The sequence below is a fragment of the Silene latifolia genome, chromosome 10 (assembly GCF_048544455.1).
Source record: "Silene latifolia isolate original U9 population chromosome 10, ASM4854445v1, whole genome shotgun sequence".
Classification (NCBI taxonomy): domain Eukaryota; kingdom Viridiplantae; phylum Streptophyta; class Magnoliopsida; order Caryophyllales; family Caryophyllaceae; genus Silene; species Silene latifolia.
The window spans coordinates 61,628,875-61,644,700 of record NC_133535.1 but is presented as its reverse complement, the minus strand read 5'-3'; the positions used below and the strand labels follow the sequence as shown (position 1 = coordinate 61,644,700).

The following is a 15,826-nucleotide window of genomic DNA, read 5'->3' as shown; positions in this document are numbered from 1 at the left end:
GACGACTTGGAAAAGGAAGTCTAATCACAATGGGCTCCTTCTCTTTGGCTTTGTCTTCATTTTTCTTTGAACTTTCTTCTTTTGATGATTCCCCTTCTTTGGGGCTTTGCACAACAACTTCATTCTCACTAGCTCTCACAACTTCATCCTCAACTTGCTTCTTCGGTGCCTCATATCTTGTACCACTTCTCAAGTGAATGGCACTAACCGTTTCATGTCTAGGGGGATTACTTTGAGGTGGTAATTGCCCCTTTTGTCTTTGTGAGCTTGAAGATGCTAGTTGAGTCAATTGTGTTTCCAACATCTTGGTGTGAGCTAGAATGTTGTTGATGGTGGTGTCCTTTGCTTGGCTATCTTTTTGCATTTGAGTGAAAAATTCTTGTTGATTCTTTTGCATTTGGAGGACCGCTTTTTGGACATCAAAACCTTGGTCATTTTGGTGATTGTATGGATTTTGATTTTGGTAACCTTGGTTTTGATTGTAAAAGGGTCTTTGATTTTGATTTCTCATGGGTGGTGGAGTGTATGTTGTTTGAGGGTTTTGAATATTTTGGCTTTTGTATGAGAGATTTGGATGGAACTTGGTGTTTTCATTGTAAAAATTTGAATAAGGGGTACCACTTTTGTAAGCTTGGAAGGCATTAACTTGTTCGGTTGTTCCCCTACACTCACTTGGGTCATGACCCAAAGTTCCACAATTCTCACATATCCCACTTGGGATTGATGAGGATGCCGTCATGGCATTGACATGATGCTTTGATGATTTTGAGTTTTCCTCAAGTCTAGCCATAGCTTGTTCAAACTTCAAGTTGATTGTGTCAATGTGAGCACTAAGTTGAGCACCCAATTGAGTAACGGAGTCCACTTCATGCTTTCCTCCTCTAGTAGCCTTGCGAGGCCTACTATATTGTGAATTATGGACCGCCATTTCCTCAATCTTGTTCCATGTTTGATTGTCATCAACTTCGGTGAACATTCCATTTGATCCCATATTGAGAATGTTCCTTGAATCTTCATATAAACCATTCCAAAATTGTTGCACTAAAAACCATTCGCTAAGTCCATGGTGAGGACATGAGCGACAAATACCTTTGAACCGCTCCCAAGCTTCATACAAAGATTCTTCATCCCTTTGCTTAAAACCCGTAATTTGAGCTCTTAGCATGTTAGTCTTTTCGGTGGGTAGAATTTTTTGTAGAAAGCTAGAGCTAACTTCTTCCAAGAATCTATTCCAAGGGTGGCCTTATCAAGGCCCTTCAACCATTGCTTTGCGGTGCCGATTAACGAAAAAGGAAATAAGACCCATCTTATTTGGTCTTGAGTCACGCCCGTTTGAGAGATAGCATCACAATAATCGCAAAAGGTTTCCATATGAGAATGAGGGTCCTCACTAGGCATTCCCCTGAATTGGCTCCTCTCAACTAGTTGGATGAAGGCGGACTTGGCAATAAAATTACCGGTGAGATGTTGCGGTGTAGGAGTACCATTTGGTAGATTCTCCTCGGTGGGTATAGAGTGTGACGAGAATTTAGGCATTGTAGGTGGATTTTGTGTGGTATTGTTTAATGGGTTCTCTTCTCCTTCTATTGCGAAAGGATTGACAAACTCACTAGTGGGTTGAACAACTTCACCAACACCTCCCAAATTCCTCCTAACAAGTCTCCTATTATTCGTCAAGGTTCTTTCGATTTCACGGTCAAAAGGTAACAAATCTCTTTGTAACCTTCTAGACATGCAAAATATCAAACAACTCGAAAACAATTAGAACAAACCTTGAGGAGTTTTACTTCCCCAAGGTGAAAAAGACACAACTAATAACAATAAAAGAAATCTTAAATCAATTAAACACCGTCCCCGGCAACGGCGCCATTTTTGATCGAGGCCATTTCGTGTTCACAATTAAGCATATGTGGTCGTTGGTCAATGGTCGATACAAAACACAATTTATACTTCACAAACAACTCTACAATTAGTAAAGAGGCAAGTAAAGGTCGGATCCCAAGGGACGGGTATTGAAATGAGAATTCTATTGTAACTAGTACTGTCTAGGGGGTGTCACAAATTGGGTTGATGTAGAAGGTTACTAAACTAAAATAACAATGAAAATAAACAAGCAAGATGAATAAAAATGGGGTGTAAACAATTGATTAAAGGCACTAGGGTGTCATGGGTTCATAGGGGAATCATGGGATATGATCATACAAACATGTTCTCAAATTATAAGCAAGCAATTATTGTTGTGATGGATTGAGTTGGGTTATATCTTACAATCCTAGGAAAGTTTGGGTCCCGGAGCCGAATCGATTAGATTGTACAACACCTACAAGTCGACTTAATCTTTCCTACTCAACAAATGCATGGTCTAACAAGACTCGAGTTGGGTTATGTCTTACAAGTCAAGTTGAAAGGATAGAAGATGATAGTAAATGCAAGGATTCATAGGCTTAGCATTTCATCAAATATAACATGTGCATGTATTAAGATCAAAACAAGCAAGCAAATAGGATATGAAAGCATATTGATTTAAGCATGAATCATCCCCCATGTTGGTTTCCCCTAATCACCCATTAAACCCTAGCTAAGAGACTACTCACTCATTATCATATTGATCATGCTAGAAAGGTTGTCAATCATACTAACATAATGAAACATGATGAATAAATGAAAGTAATTAACAATAATTAAAAAGGGATTAAGAGATTATACCTACTAATGATTCCAATAATAAAGCAAGAATAATAGAAGTACTTGAATCCTAGATTGAGAGGTTGTCAATCTCCCAATAATAACCCAAATAATCTTCAATTACCCAAAATAAAGGAAGAACAAGAGAGAGATTAAAGAACTAAAACTTGGATTAAAACTTGATTAATACTTGATTACAATATTGAAGAGAGATTTGATTGATATTAACTACACTAATTATTGATAAGAAGAACATGCTCCTCTAATTAGACTAATGGGGTATTTATAGTGAAAATTAGGGAGGATGCATTAGGGTTAACTAAGGGCTAAACTTGTAATTACACTTTTTAAGTTGAGCAAGGAGAATCCGGTATTTTATGAGAGAAGGGCTTCTCTTTTCGTAGCTTGAAGAATGAAAATCGTGCTGTACTGAAATCCGTGCGGATTGGAGTCGGGACGGCCGAATCTGGGCTGAGGAATCCGAGCGGATTCAGGAGAGGGACGCTCGGATTGTGCTGGGGGAATCCGAGCGGATTCTAAGGTGGGACGCTCGGATTGGGCTGGACGGACGGGCGGATTTGGTACAATCCGTTCGGATTGTAGTTCAGCGTCAATTCTTCTTCTTTTCTTCCCTTTTCTTCATAAATTCCTTGGGGATTTCCTCGGGGACTTAAGGATCCTTTTCTCAACATTGTTCTTCTACTATGATATGTACAAAAGCCTTCTAGTCTTGTCTCTTCTTGATGCTTGGTCATTGAATACAATCAATTTAGCCTCGTTTTGCCATGAAAATGCAAGATTCTTACTCCTTTCCTACCAAGGGATCAAAATCTCAAAGAATATGCAAAACAAAGAACTAAAGATAAGAAATGACCCAAATAGGCACTAAAAAGCATGGAAACAATGGTAATTCGGGGGCTAAATATGCGCCAATTATGGTCACATCAGTAACGATTGCTTAGTGTTCATGTCACTACTTTGTGTCTTGACATGGCACGAGGTATTCGAACGGTTCCAATTTCCCATAAAAATTGGTGGCGACTCCAACAAAAATTCAAACGCTTGTTCTCTTCCTCCCAAGCGCCCCCGTGGGCCCCCCGCTGTCCACACTATGCAAATGATTCTACTAATAACATGTCAATTAGCAAGGCTTAGGCATAAACGGCTGAAAATGCAATGTCATCATTGAAATACTACCGTTCCGACTCGACCTATATGCTAAAATAAACGTGCATTTTTTTGAAATTTTTGAAAATTTTCAATTTTTTTTTTGGTTTTTCTGTATATATAAGAGAAAATAAACAACAATGCAAGACAAAAATGTAAACGTGAATGCAAGCAGATGAAATACAACGCAAAACCCTTCCCCAAACCAAATCACACAATGTCCCCATTGTACAAAATCATGTAATGAAATAAAAGGAAAACGGGAATTTGCGAAAATTAACTACATAAGACATGAAATAAGAACTCGGAAAACTCACAAGACTTTAAGCGCAGCAAAAGGAAACCTCCCCAAACCAGCGTGAGCTAGAAGGTTTCAGTAGCCAGCAGTGCTACCATAGGTACCTGAAGAGACAGAAAATACCGCGCGTAATCCGAGAAAACAATTTATGAAACACAACATTATGTGTAAAATAAAGAAACGGAAGAAAACAGAAATGAGTCGGAGAATAAAGTGGAGAAAAGACTCCCTCAACTCCGCAAATCGACCAAACACAGCAGGGGAATGATCGAAAACAGATACAGCAACGAACATGGTCGATCGACCACATCACCCAGTCGATCGACCAGAGTGAACAGGAACAGAAGCTCCTGGAATTCGCAGCTCAGTCGATCGACCATACTGGCCAGTCGATCGACTGAAATACCTGCTGTAACTTTCTGATTTCTTCAATTAGCTCAATAACTCGAGCTAATATGGTCCATAAACCTGTAAATGCACATAATAACGCGCCCAAAATTGCGCAAAACCCAAAGTAACAGTCTAAGCATTTAAAATCCTAAGCAAACTTATTAAAATGCAAAGTCTCGCGCACACAAAAGCAATAAAAAGAAAGTTTAACGAAAGCAAATAAAGTGTTTGTTTTTGAAAAAGTCTTAATCAACTAATAGTTGATCAAGAACGGCCATGGAATGGCCCACTTGCTCGGCTCCTGGCTACAAGAAATAGCCTCAACAGTGCTCATCTTCTCAGCTGCACTCCTATCAACTCCAACATCCGCAGAAATCAACGGATCAACAGCTTCAGCATCTCCCCAATCAATGACCTCGTCCGACTCGTCAGAATCCAAATCGGACTCCGTCACTTTGACTAGCTCCTCATCAGGCTCCTCATCTGTGCCATAGCTAAGACATCCTAAACCGCCTCTTTGAACGATTGGCTCCTTCACAGCTGGAGCAACATGCGGCTATTCCTTCCCCAAACCAGCTCCTGCAATATCCAAAACAGAAGAGTCTTCCTCCAATTTGCTCCCAATCTGGGGCGGAGGTGTTATAGCAGAAACAGGCATAGAGACATGCATATCAAAAAGCACAAAATAAGATTTCTTTTCAGAAACCGTATTACAAGTGACTGGCCACATGAGGTCTTTCTTCTTAGCTGTCTGGGCAAAGACAATGGAATGCTTCCCCACTTTGAAGGTCAGAGTCCCTGAACCAACATCTATAACTGCACCAGCAGTGTGCAGAAATGGTCTACCCAATATGATAGGAATGTAGGCATCCTCGGGCATATCTAGTACAACGAAGTCAACAAGGAAAAAGAACTTTCCTATTTGCACAGGAATGTCCTCTAAGACTCCTATTGGCTGGACCACAGATCGATCGGCCATCTGTACTGTCATGTTGGTAACTGTAAACCTAGTCAATTTCAACGTCCTAGCAAGACTGAAGGGCATTACACTAATACTGGCTCCTAGGTCACACAAGGCCTTCTCAATAGTAAAGGTGCCAATACTACATGAGACTAAAAAGCTTCCTGGTTCTTCTAGCTTATGAGGTGCAGTATGGGTCAGATAAGAACATGACTCCTCAGTTAGTGCGACAGATTGCACAATTTCAAGTGACTTCTTTTTAGATAAAAGTTGCTTCATAAATTTCATGTAAGCAGGCACTTGATTAACTAATTCAAGAAAAGGAACTTGCCTATTTAAGCTACGAATAACATTTTCAAATTTGTTAAATGATACCTGTTCCTTCGTCGGCACTAATCTCTCCGGATAAGGGGCTGAAAGAAGCAACTTAGCCCTCTCCCCTAGGTCTCTCATGCCGGCATCAGTGGATTTAGGCTGAAAATCCACTACCTTCTCTTTGTTGTAGCTTTACCCTTCTTCAAACCGTCTCAAAAATGAACCATTAACCGTCATCGGGTCATACTTTGGAACCGGGACTGACTCATCATCATTTGGGTCTTGCCTCAATATTTTCGAGTAGTCGTACCCCGAAACAAGTGGTCCCTCAAGTTATTTGGCATTGGAGGACGAAAAGACTCACCATCAGCAGCGTTGTCACTCGATCGACCATGCATGTCAGTCGATCGACTGACTTCTACAGGAACAGAAGCTGTTTCACTTCGCGGACTGGTCGATCGATTGGGTATGTCATTCCATCGACTGACATACCTGCTGATCGTCTTTTTCTTGCTATTATTCGTTACAGCCTTCTTCTTACTTGGTTCCGCCTCATCTTTTTCAGTGACATCCTCAACCATAGCGGGCCCATCGAGTGTAGACCCACTCCTCAAAGTAATAGCATTAAGGGTCTCTTTTTGATCCGTCTGCGACGGTAAATGCCCTGGAGCTCAAGTTGCACTCTTGCTAGCCAATTGAGCAATTTGGCTCTCTAACATCTTCATCCCGACCTCTCTAGCTTGAGACTCTTTCAGCAACAAATTTTTCAACTCGGCAAATTCGGAGCCTTGGGACTGCTGCTGCTGTTGAGGGACATACGGAGGCTTTTGGTATGGCTGCTGCTGCTTATGAGGGGGCACATAATTCTGTTGCTGTTGCTGCTGCTGTGGAGGTGGAGTTGGATTTAGGACATATTGGCTACTCCACCTCAAGTTCGGATGGACATTCGGCTCAAAATAAGTGTTTGTCTGCCTATAATGTTGAAAAGCAGCACAAGACTCATAGGAGATGCTGCAGTTGTCTGAAACATGTCCTTCTCCTACACATCTCTTGCAGACGAAAGAACCGTCTGAAACAGCATTCACATGATAGATCCCTCCTTTTGAAGCTCCTCCCAACTCATACTTATCAAATCTCGCCGTAAGAGCTTCTAATGCAGCTACAGAAGGGGATTCAGCACTTCTCCTTTGATTTCCCCTGGAATTTCCATACTCAGCTTTACGGGTGGCCAAATCATCAATAATTTTCCACCCCTTAGTCTCTCCAACATTTTCCTGGAATCTGCCATTGGCTGCCGCATCCAGGATAGCCCTCTGATCGTCATAAAGCCCATTATAAAATTGAATGCATAGGCTCCACTTCTCAAACCCATGGTGCGGAATAGTTCGCACCAACTTCTTGAAACGGACCCACGCCTCATCAAAATGCTCATCAGGACCCTGTTTAAAGCTCGTGATCTGAGCTCTAATGGCATTGGTCTTCGAGGCAGAGAAATATTTCTTGTAAAATGCTAAGGCCAGCGAATTCCAATCAGTGATCCCATTAGCAGCTCGATCCAGGTCTCGGTACCACTCCCTTGCAGCATCACGAAGAGAGAATATGAACATAGTCTCCTTCACTTGGGCTTGGGTCACACCGGTTGGTGGGGGTATGGAACAGCAATAGTCAATGAACGTCTCCATATGTTTGACTGCATCTTCATTTGCAGCTCCCCCGAATTGGTTTCTCTCAACCAAGTTGATATAGGACGGTTTCGGTTCAAATTTCCTATCCGTCCCTGGTAACGCGAATCCCTTATAGAGATTCTCAGCTGTCGCCACAGAGTGACTGGCTATACTCGCTTCTTCAGCCATGTCTGGAGATGTGACAGTCTCTGCTGAAGAAGTAGAAATAGGTGACGAAGGTGGATCCTCCTCAAAAAGCTCGTTCTCGTAGTAACTAGACAGAGTATTCAGCTCTTCCTCTGTCGGCAACACTCTAGATGATCGTCTCAACTCACGCAAAGTCTTCTCAATCTCAGGATTGAACGGTAGTAATTCACCACCCTGTGACCTGCGCATAAGAAAAAACTACAAGTAGAATATGAGAATAGTTTAAGGAACAGATGTCCCTTAAACTAAGAGAAAGACTAAAAATAAAACAACTAATAATTTTAAACAATTGCCTCCCCGGCAACGGCGCCAAAATTTGATGCCTGTCGTTGTATGCACCAAAAATAATATTTATAGTCCAAACTACTACTATAGCTAGTGGCAGTCAGGGTCGAACCACAGGGAGGCGATGCAATTATTAGTTGTCTAATTCTAGCCTAAGGTAACAAACGTGAGGGGGATTTGATTTGAGTTGATCTATAACTAAAGGCAATAAATGAAAAGTAAACTAAATAAACGGATGAAATCAAATATTAAAAGGGTGCTAAGATGGTCGGTTCACTATAGTTTCGGCGGCAGAATACTAGGTAGGTCTAAAACAAACACGTGAGACGGGAAAATAAGAAGTCCTCTCGGTCCATTCTCAACAGGTAGCATCTTTCGATCTCGCTACAGGTCCCTAATATCACTAATGCTAACTTTCGTCCTGAGAAGTGATTTAAAAGGCTAAATTAACTCACATTTCGATCTCATTAATCTACTCGTCTTAATTAGGTAGGCTATCTCCCTTCCCTATCTTTCGATCTTAACGGGTCAGTCAATTCCTAAAAATTCAACTAGCCGCGTGCACTCGATTCATCAAAAATAGCAATTAAATTAATTAAGACGAAGGTAAATCTCACGAGGCCAGTCGATCGACCGTGGCGCGATTCCAGGTCTCCCTATTCTATTGCCGCCAATACTACAGATTCCCTACATCCTAGCACAAGGGGTTTAGCTACTCATACTGGAAATAATAACAACAATAAACTTAACAATTAAAACATTAGAATTCATACTTAAATTAATTAAACGAACAATTAGCATAAAATAATAATTTGGCTTCGGGAGATCACCTAGCAATTCTATACTACGAATGAATTAAAGCAATGAAACTGAATATAAGAACAGAAGAGAACCGTGAAGGGAATCGCAGAGGAAAGATCAAAATCGATTGCAAAAAGAACTTATTAATGAAAGAATAGACTAAACTAATGTTTATTGAATTGTATGTAAAGAACTAGATGATGAAAACTCGATGCTTCAAACTGAAACCTAAGCTACGTTATATAGGAATACAACGTAGTTCTTATTTCCTAAAACCTAATTACGATGGGCTTCAAACTTTTCGTTCTTTTAATTTGCGTCAGAGTCACGGTCTGGTCGATCGACCACTGGGACCGGTCGATCGACTAACCATCGCTATACAGTAGCTTCTGTATGTCGTGCTCTGGTCGATCGACCATGGAGGTCAGTCGATCGACTGGAGTAGCTGGTACATGGCTTCAAAAACTCCGTGAATTAGTCTTTCGGGCCTCGATATGCGCACCAAGTTCGTTTCTTGAGTAAATACTTCACGTCAAATGCAATGCAAAGTACTCGAGGATGGATTTAGCTGGATTTCCGCTGGATTCTTCACATTTCTGCAATAATGTACAAAAACACGAAAGTAGACGGAAATGGGGAGAATAGTAGCATAAACTACATAAATGAGCTCTGAAATACGTGTAAAATGAGGTGTAAAACATCATATAAATGACACACATCAGTGGTCAGGTTCATTTTCTGTACTACCAAACCTCTTCTCCAAATTAGTTACCCGAGTGTTCAAATCATCGATAGCCACTTGTAGCTTTGAGAATATGTTGTTGATGGAGACGGAGAGCATCTTTATACCGCTTTGTATGCCATCCTCATCAATTGCATGAATTTTCTCATCGTCAGGAAAGATGAAGTGAGAGCAATCCAGGGAAGATTCCTCACTGTGTCCAATAGGATTTTTCGGAGGGTTATTTTTGTGGTTTGTTGAGGGAGGTAATGGTAACTCACCCTTTTCGATCATATCAAGGATGACGCCTTTTAGGGGAAGACATATTTCAGTGTCATGTCCGCGACCTTGGTGATATTGACAAAATAGTTTTTCGTCCCATCTTCGACCTCGCTTGTTTGGAAGAGGGTCCGGAGTTGGACCAATCGGTTTGAGCTTTCCTTGGGAGATTAGCCTTTCCAAGGCTGTGGCATAAGGCATACCCAAATCAGGGAAGGACTGATGAGGTCGTCTGGTTTTGGTTTGGTCGTTGGCCAGTAGCCGGCCTTCAAGGAGCTTAACCCTTTGCTCAATATCAGAAGAGAGAAAATTCTCGGTTATCACTTTTTCCTCAACTTGGGAGAGACAAGTGCTCAAGTCTTCCACGGTAGCTAGGAGTCGAAGGACCATGTTGTTGGTTTCAGCAGAAGTCATGGCAGATGCAGATTGATCGGCTTCTTGAGTTTCTTGTCGACGATCGATGGCACCCAAGGGATTCCTATTTGACATAACGATAGGCGTTATAACTTGTCCTGGCAAGGAATCGCACAAACAAAGGCAAGTACGACACGTATGTATAAAAGACAAATACGTCGTGAAGACGCAACGGTGTCATTAATTTATGAGTTCATTAAAGATCGTGAATGACCTCTCGTGTTTGAACTCTTGATGCATGTCGTTGAACTTAGACTCGAGTGTCAACTTTGGCATAGTGATGCCCAGACAGATGACTCTTGTCTTAGTTTCGATGTGCGTTGATGGCGTGACGCCATTGGACGAGACATGTACACATGCTTAACCTTTGACCGGTAATGTAGAGGAAATGCGGGTTTAAAACCCGTCAGGTTTTGACTCTGCTAAGGCCATTGAAGATGTCTCGTCAATTAGGCGACATGGCCTACACCAGAGGGTAGGTATTAACTTCGGCGGAGATCCGACGTTATCTAGACGACTTCACTTGAAATCGACTGGACTCTAATCGACTCGAGGCTGAATCAGAAAGGTGGATTGAAATTTTCGAAAATAGAAATTTTCAAAAAGATACATTTGTCATTTAATGGACGGCTTCCGAAGAGTAGGGATCTCCGAAAGTCGATCAGTTGAAGAGTTGTCTTAAGTTTGTTTTCAAAAGACTGTTTGAGTTGAAATTGCGGCGGCTCTGAAAACAAAGTGTTGTTTCCAAAGACGGTTTTTGAAATTCCGAATCACGGATTAGAAAATCAAGAATCGAATAATTTGGAATCATCATGACAATGGCCATGAAAACGGTTAAATTTGTTTTCAAATGGTTTTAAAATTGGGTTGAAAATTTGAAAACGGTTAAATTTGTTTTCGAAGGTTTGATTTTGAAATGAAATTGAAAACGGTTAAATTTGTTTTGAAAGATTTGATTTTGATTTGAAATTAGAAAACGGTTAGATTTGTTTTCAAACATTTGAAATTTGATTGAAATCTGAAAACGGTTAATTTTGTCTTCAAAGATTGAGTTTTGATTTGAAATCTGAAAACGGTTAAATTCGTTTTCAAAGATTTGACTTTGAATTGAAATTTGAAAACGATTAAATTTGTTTTCAAATGATTTGAAGTTGGATTTGAAATTTGAAAACGGTCAGATTTGTTTTCAAAGATTTGAGCTTGAATTGAAATTTGAAAACGGTTAAATTTGTTTTCAAATGATTTGAAGTTGGATCTGAAATTTGAAAATAGGTAAATTGGTTTTCAAAGATTTAATTTTTAATTGAAATTTGAAAACGGTTAAATTAGTTTTCAAATATTTGATTTTGAATTGAAATTTGAAAACGGTTAGATTTGTTTTCAAAGATTTGAAATTAGAAATTGCGAGGATTGAATTCGTCATTACGACGGGTTAGAAAACCGTTTTAACCTTTGAAAGACGGTATGCAAATCGAAAATTGTGAGAATTAAAATCGTCATTACGACGGCTTAGAAAAGCCAAATTTGATTTTGAAAACGACATTTGAAATTTTGGAAAGTTGTACGGGTTAAAATCGTCATTACGACGGTTTGAAAAACGTTTTAATCTTTGGATGATGGTATGCACATAGAAAAGTGTGAGAATTGAAATCGTCCATACGACGGCTTAGAAAAACAAAATTTGATTTCGAAAATGAGATTTGAAATTTGGAAAGTTGCACGGGTTGAAATCGTCATTACGACGGTTTGAAAAATTGATTTCAAATTTAAAAATTCGAGGGTAGAATTCGTCATTTTAACAGCGTAAATGAGCGCTTTGAGAATGCAACGGTCGGCGACAGACCGAGGTTTGAAACGACCATTATGACGACGTAAAAAGGGTATTTTGAAATGGTTTGGGAAAACCAAGGTTTGAAATCGTCATTACGACGGCACAAAAAGGCGTGTTGAAATGGTTGTAGAAAACCGGATTCGAAAATCGTCATTACGACGGCCTAAAAAAGCGTGTTTAAATGGTTGTAGAAAACCGGATTTGAAAATCGTCATTACGACGGCCTAAAAACGCGTGTCATTTGAAATGCAACGGTCAGGGAAATATCGAGGTTTGAAACGGCCATTATAACGGCGCAAAAAGGTGCTTTGAAACGGTTATAAAAACCGGGTTTGAAAATCGTCATTACGACGGCATAAAAAGGTTCCAACGGTCGGCGAAAGACCGAGGTTTGAAACGGCGATTATAGCGGCGCGAAATGTGTGTTTGAAACGGTTGTAGAAAACCGGTTTTGAAAGTCGTCATTACAACGGCATAAAAAGGGTTTGCAACGGTCGGCGAAAGACCGATGTTTGAAACGGCCATTATAACGGCGCAAAAAGGTGTTTTTTGAAAGTTTGAAAATGACACGGAAGGACTTATGATCACAAAACACATAAGCACTCACAGTTCATTAAATTATGCATAATGCTGACACGGGTTTTGGCTTAATAGGGTGGGTTACACACAAAGCCATCAAACCCCGATTTGCGAGAGGGATACCAATCCAAACAAAATGTGTAAGGAGGGTGCCCTAGCCTCGAGCTCGAAGGTGATGAAAGCTCTTTGACGAAACAGAAATGTGTAACGTCAATGGTATGCTTGACTCAATCGGGATTCGAAACGCGGGGATGAGAAAACTCACGCCGACGGGACGAGCCAATTAGTCGATAAAGGTTACGTTATGGGCCCAGACAAGGAACCCGACTTATGACCGTAATTTCAATTAATGCACTTTAACCACGACCTCGTTCGAGTTTCACCTCTAAGGATCACAAAGACACAAGTGTCATAGTTTTCCCCAGCGGAGTCGCCAATCTGTGGACATGGGCCACGTCTCGGTCCGTGGATTTGGGGTCCACCTACCGGTCCATAGTCGCGGGCCACCTACACGCCAGGCCGATCTGGTGGACACGCAGCGGTCTAGAAAGCCACGCTCGGCGGCGTAAAAATGCTTTTGACCGAATCGCTTTAGATCGGTCGGTTTCGTCTCGGTAAAGGTCTCGAAACGTTTAGAGATGTTCGGAGTCGCCACCAAGCATTTTTGGGATGCTTGGAACACGTTCGAATCCACTTTATACCTCGGTCAAACGAAGCACAAAGCAGTGTTTGACATAGTTACTAAAGATAAGGACTCGTCCCCCTTTCAGCATTTTATGCCTAAAATGACTCTCGTACGCCCTGGATAAGGTCGTCCACTATCCAAAGGTTCTGAGTAAGGAGTGAGGGTACGTATTCGGAAGCCCTTTAATCGGACACCCAATCCCGCCCGTGTTAGCGGCCTCTACTGATCGATCGTGGTTGTTTAAGTGCAAAAGTTGATAAAACGGTGTAAATGCATGAATGCACATCCAAAAGTGTTAACCTAACATGTGCGCTTTCTAAGTCGGTTGGTTAATCCAAATATCAAGCATAAGATGTTAAGTTGGATTTAGATTGATTTACATGTGAAAACGGAAATTAAACATCCATTTACCAAGTTCGGGTTATGATGCTTAACACGATCCATTTATTGAAAAAGGGTGTCAAATGACAAAGTGTAAAAAACATAAACTTCTCAATCTGATCCGTCATGTATTCGGATTAACCGTAATCGGGATCGTCCTGGACAAGTGCTAAAAACGAGGCAGAACAGTGCCAGGCAGCCCCTTTGGGGCGCGAGCCTATTGGCGATAGAAGGGGCTCTGCCCAGGTTTTGAAATGTAGAAAACAGGCGGCCTCTTGGGGCGCGAGCCATGAGCCGACCCAAGGGTGGTGTCTCCTGGTTTTTGAAAAGGTTGTTTAAAACCGTATTTATGATTAAATAATTTGCAATTATTGTTTGCATGACTCGGAATAATTACTATTGTGTTAGTAACATTCGTTGTCGGATTTGCATATTTGAAAAGTATAGTTTACAAGTAAAAATGTAAAATACTTGATTTGAACTAATCATGTTAAGTTCATTTCTTTGTAATTAGTCAATTAATCATCGTACTCGGATTAAACCGACATGGTATAAAGAACCAAGGATGATTATGAATTATGACTAATATATTTACAAATGTAAACAAACGAGAAAAATGGTAAATAAAATAAAAGGGGGTTAAAATACCCTTTAATTTGTGATTAACTAATAATATCATCTGGTCACGGAATAAACCGTCATGGTATAAAGAACCAAGGATGATTTTTGTAATGGCCAAAATATGTTTATCATAAAAATGAATTAAAATGGTAAATAAAATAAAAGTATTTTTTTTTTAAAATGTAATTAACCAATTAATATCACCGAGTCACGAATTAAACCGTCATGGTATTAAGAACCAAGGGTGATTATGATTTATGGTTAAAAAGTTTGTCATAAAAATGGTTTGAAACATTCGAAATGATAAAAACCGTAAAAGAAAAGAAGTAAAAATAAAAGAAAGTGTTGAAGGAAAGACGAACTCAAACACGTTTGAGTCTGACCTGGGCACCCCATTGAGGCGCGAGCCACCTTGCACAATAAGGGGCTTCTGCCTCAGGCCAAAACTCGGTTTTGGCTCGTCTAACCTAAATTTGAATCGTGTTAAGCATCGTTCGTGCTTATAGACTCATAAAAACAGTAAATACATGAAATAAAGCGAGTCGTTTACACCCTCAAACTTACGTGTATGATGTTTGCGACGTAGACGACTTAAGAGATGGTTTGCTCGTAGCGACTACTCACTATCAAGAAGTTTAAAAGAGTGCCTTAAAAAAGGATTTGGTTTTGAAAATATGTTTGAAAATATGTTAATTAAAACATGTTGATTAATGAGTTGATTTGGTCGAATGGGTCGGTCAAATGTACGACGACAGTACAAAACAATATGTGTAAGGCTTGTATTTACGATCGGTAGGTCGTAAACACGTGTCGATTTTGTGACTTAGGAAGTCGAGTATAGAAGTTTAAGGGAGATGTGAGGGGGCGGACTCTCGCGTGAATATTATGGTGTGTGATGGTAGGTATTTATAGAGAAATGTGGGATGGTAGGTCGGTCGATTTTGCTTGGCGGCTAAGGAGACACCCCATTAAGGCGCGAGCCACCCCGTGACTCAATGGGGTGTACTGTCCCTTTCAATTTGGACGTGGCCTATTATCCATCCATTGTTTGGTTAGTTTGATATGTGGTATTCAAATAGGATGTCGTGTAACAATATGGGCATCTAATAAGATGATTTTGGTGTTACTTGAGGTAGGTGTTTTGTGTGCTTGACTCGGGTTTGACCCGTGTGAGTTGGGATTTGAATTTCGAGTCGGTTTTTGGCCCGGTGTCGGTTTTGACTCTAATTAGGGTCATTTAAATGGAAATGACATGATGAAAGCATTTATGGCATTATTTTCGACATTCGAGATTTGGTTTGACTCGATTTGACTCAGGTTGACTCGAGTTACGGGTTTTTGAGTCGGTTTTGGGTCCGAAGACGGTTTTAACTCTAAATAGTGTTATTTTAATGCAAATGAAGTTAGAAAACTTTTGAAATCATTTTTCATATTTGAGTAGCGCATTAAACCGTCTCATGTATAGCCAATCTACGCACGCATATCAAAAACACAATATAGTCCGATAATCATCGAGTGGTTTTTGGGAGGTGCAGATACTGG

General features: G+C 40.4%; 1 non-coding gene across 1 annotated transcript; it reads left to right on the top strand.

Annotated features, from left to right (window-relative positions):
* The first annotated feature begins 1,058 nt into the window (after window positions 1-1,058).
* Window positions 1,059-1,165, top strand: LOC141610000 (small nucleolar RNA R71). The gene has a single exon (XR_012527897.1). It is a non-coding gene; the product is annotated as a small nucleolar RNA R71 (small nucleolar RNA).
* The last annotated feature ends 14,661 nt before the right edge of the window (window positions 1,166-15,826 follow it).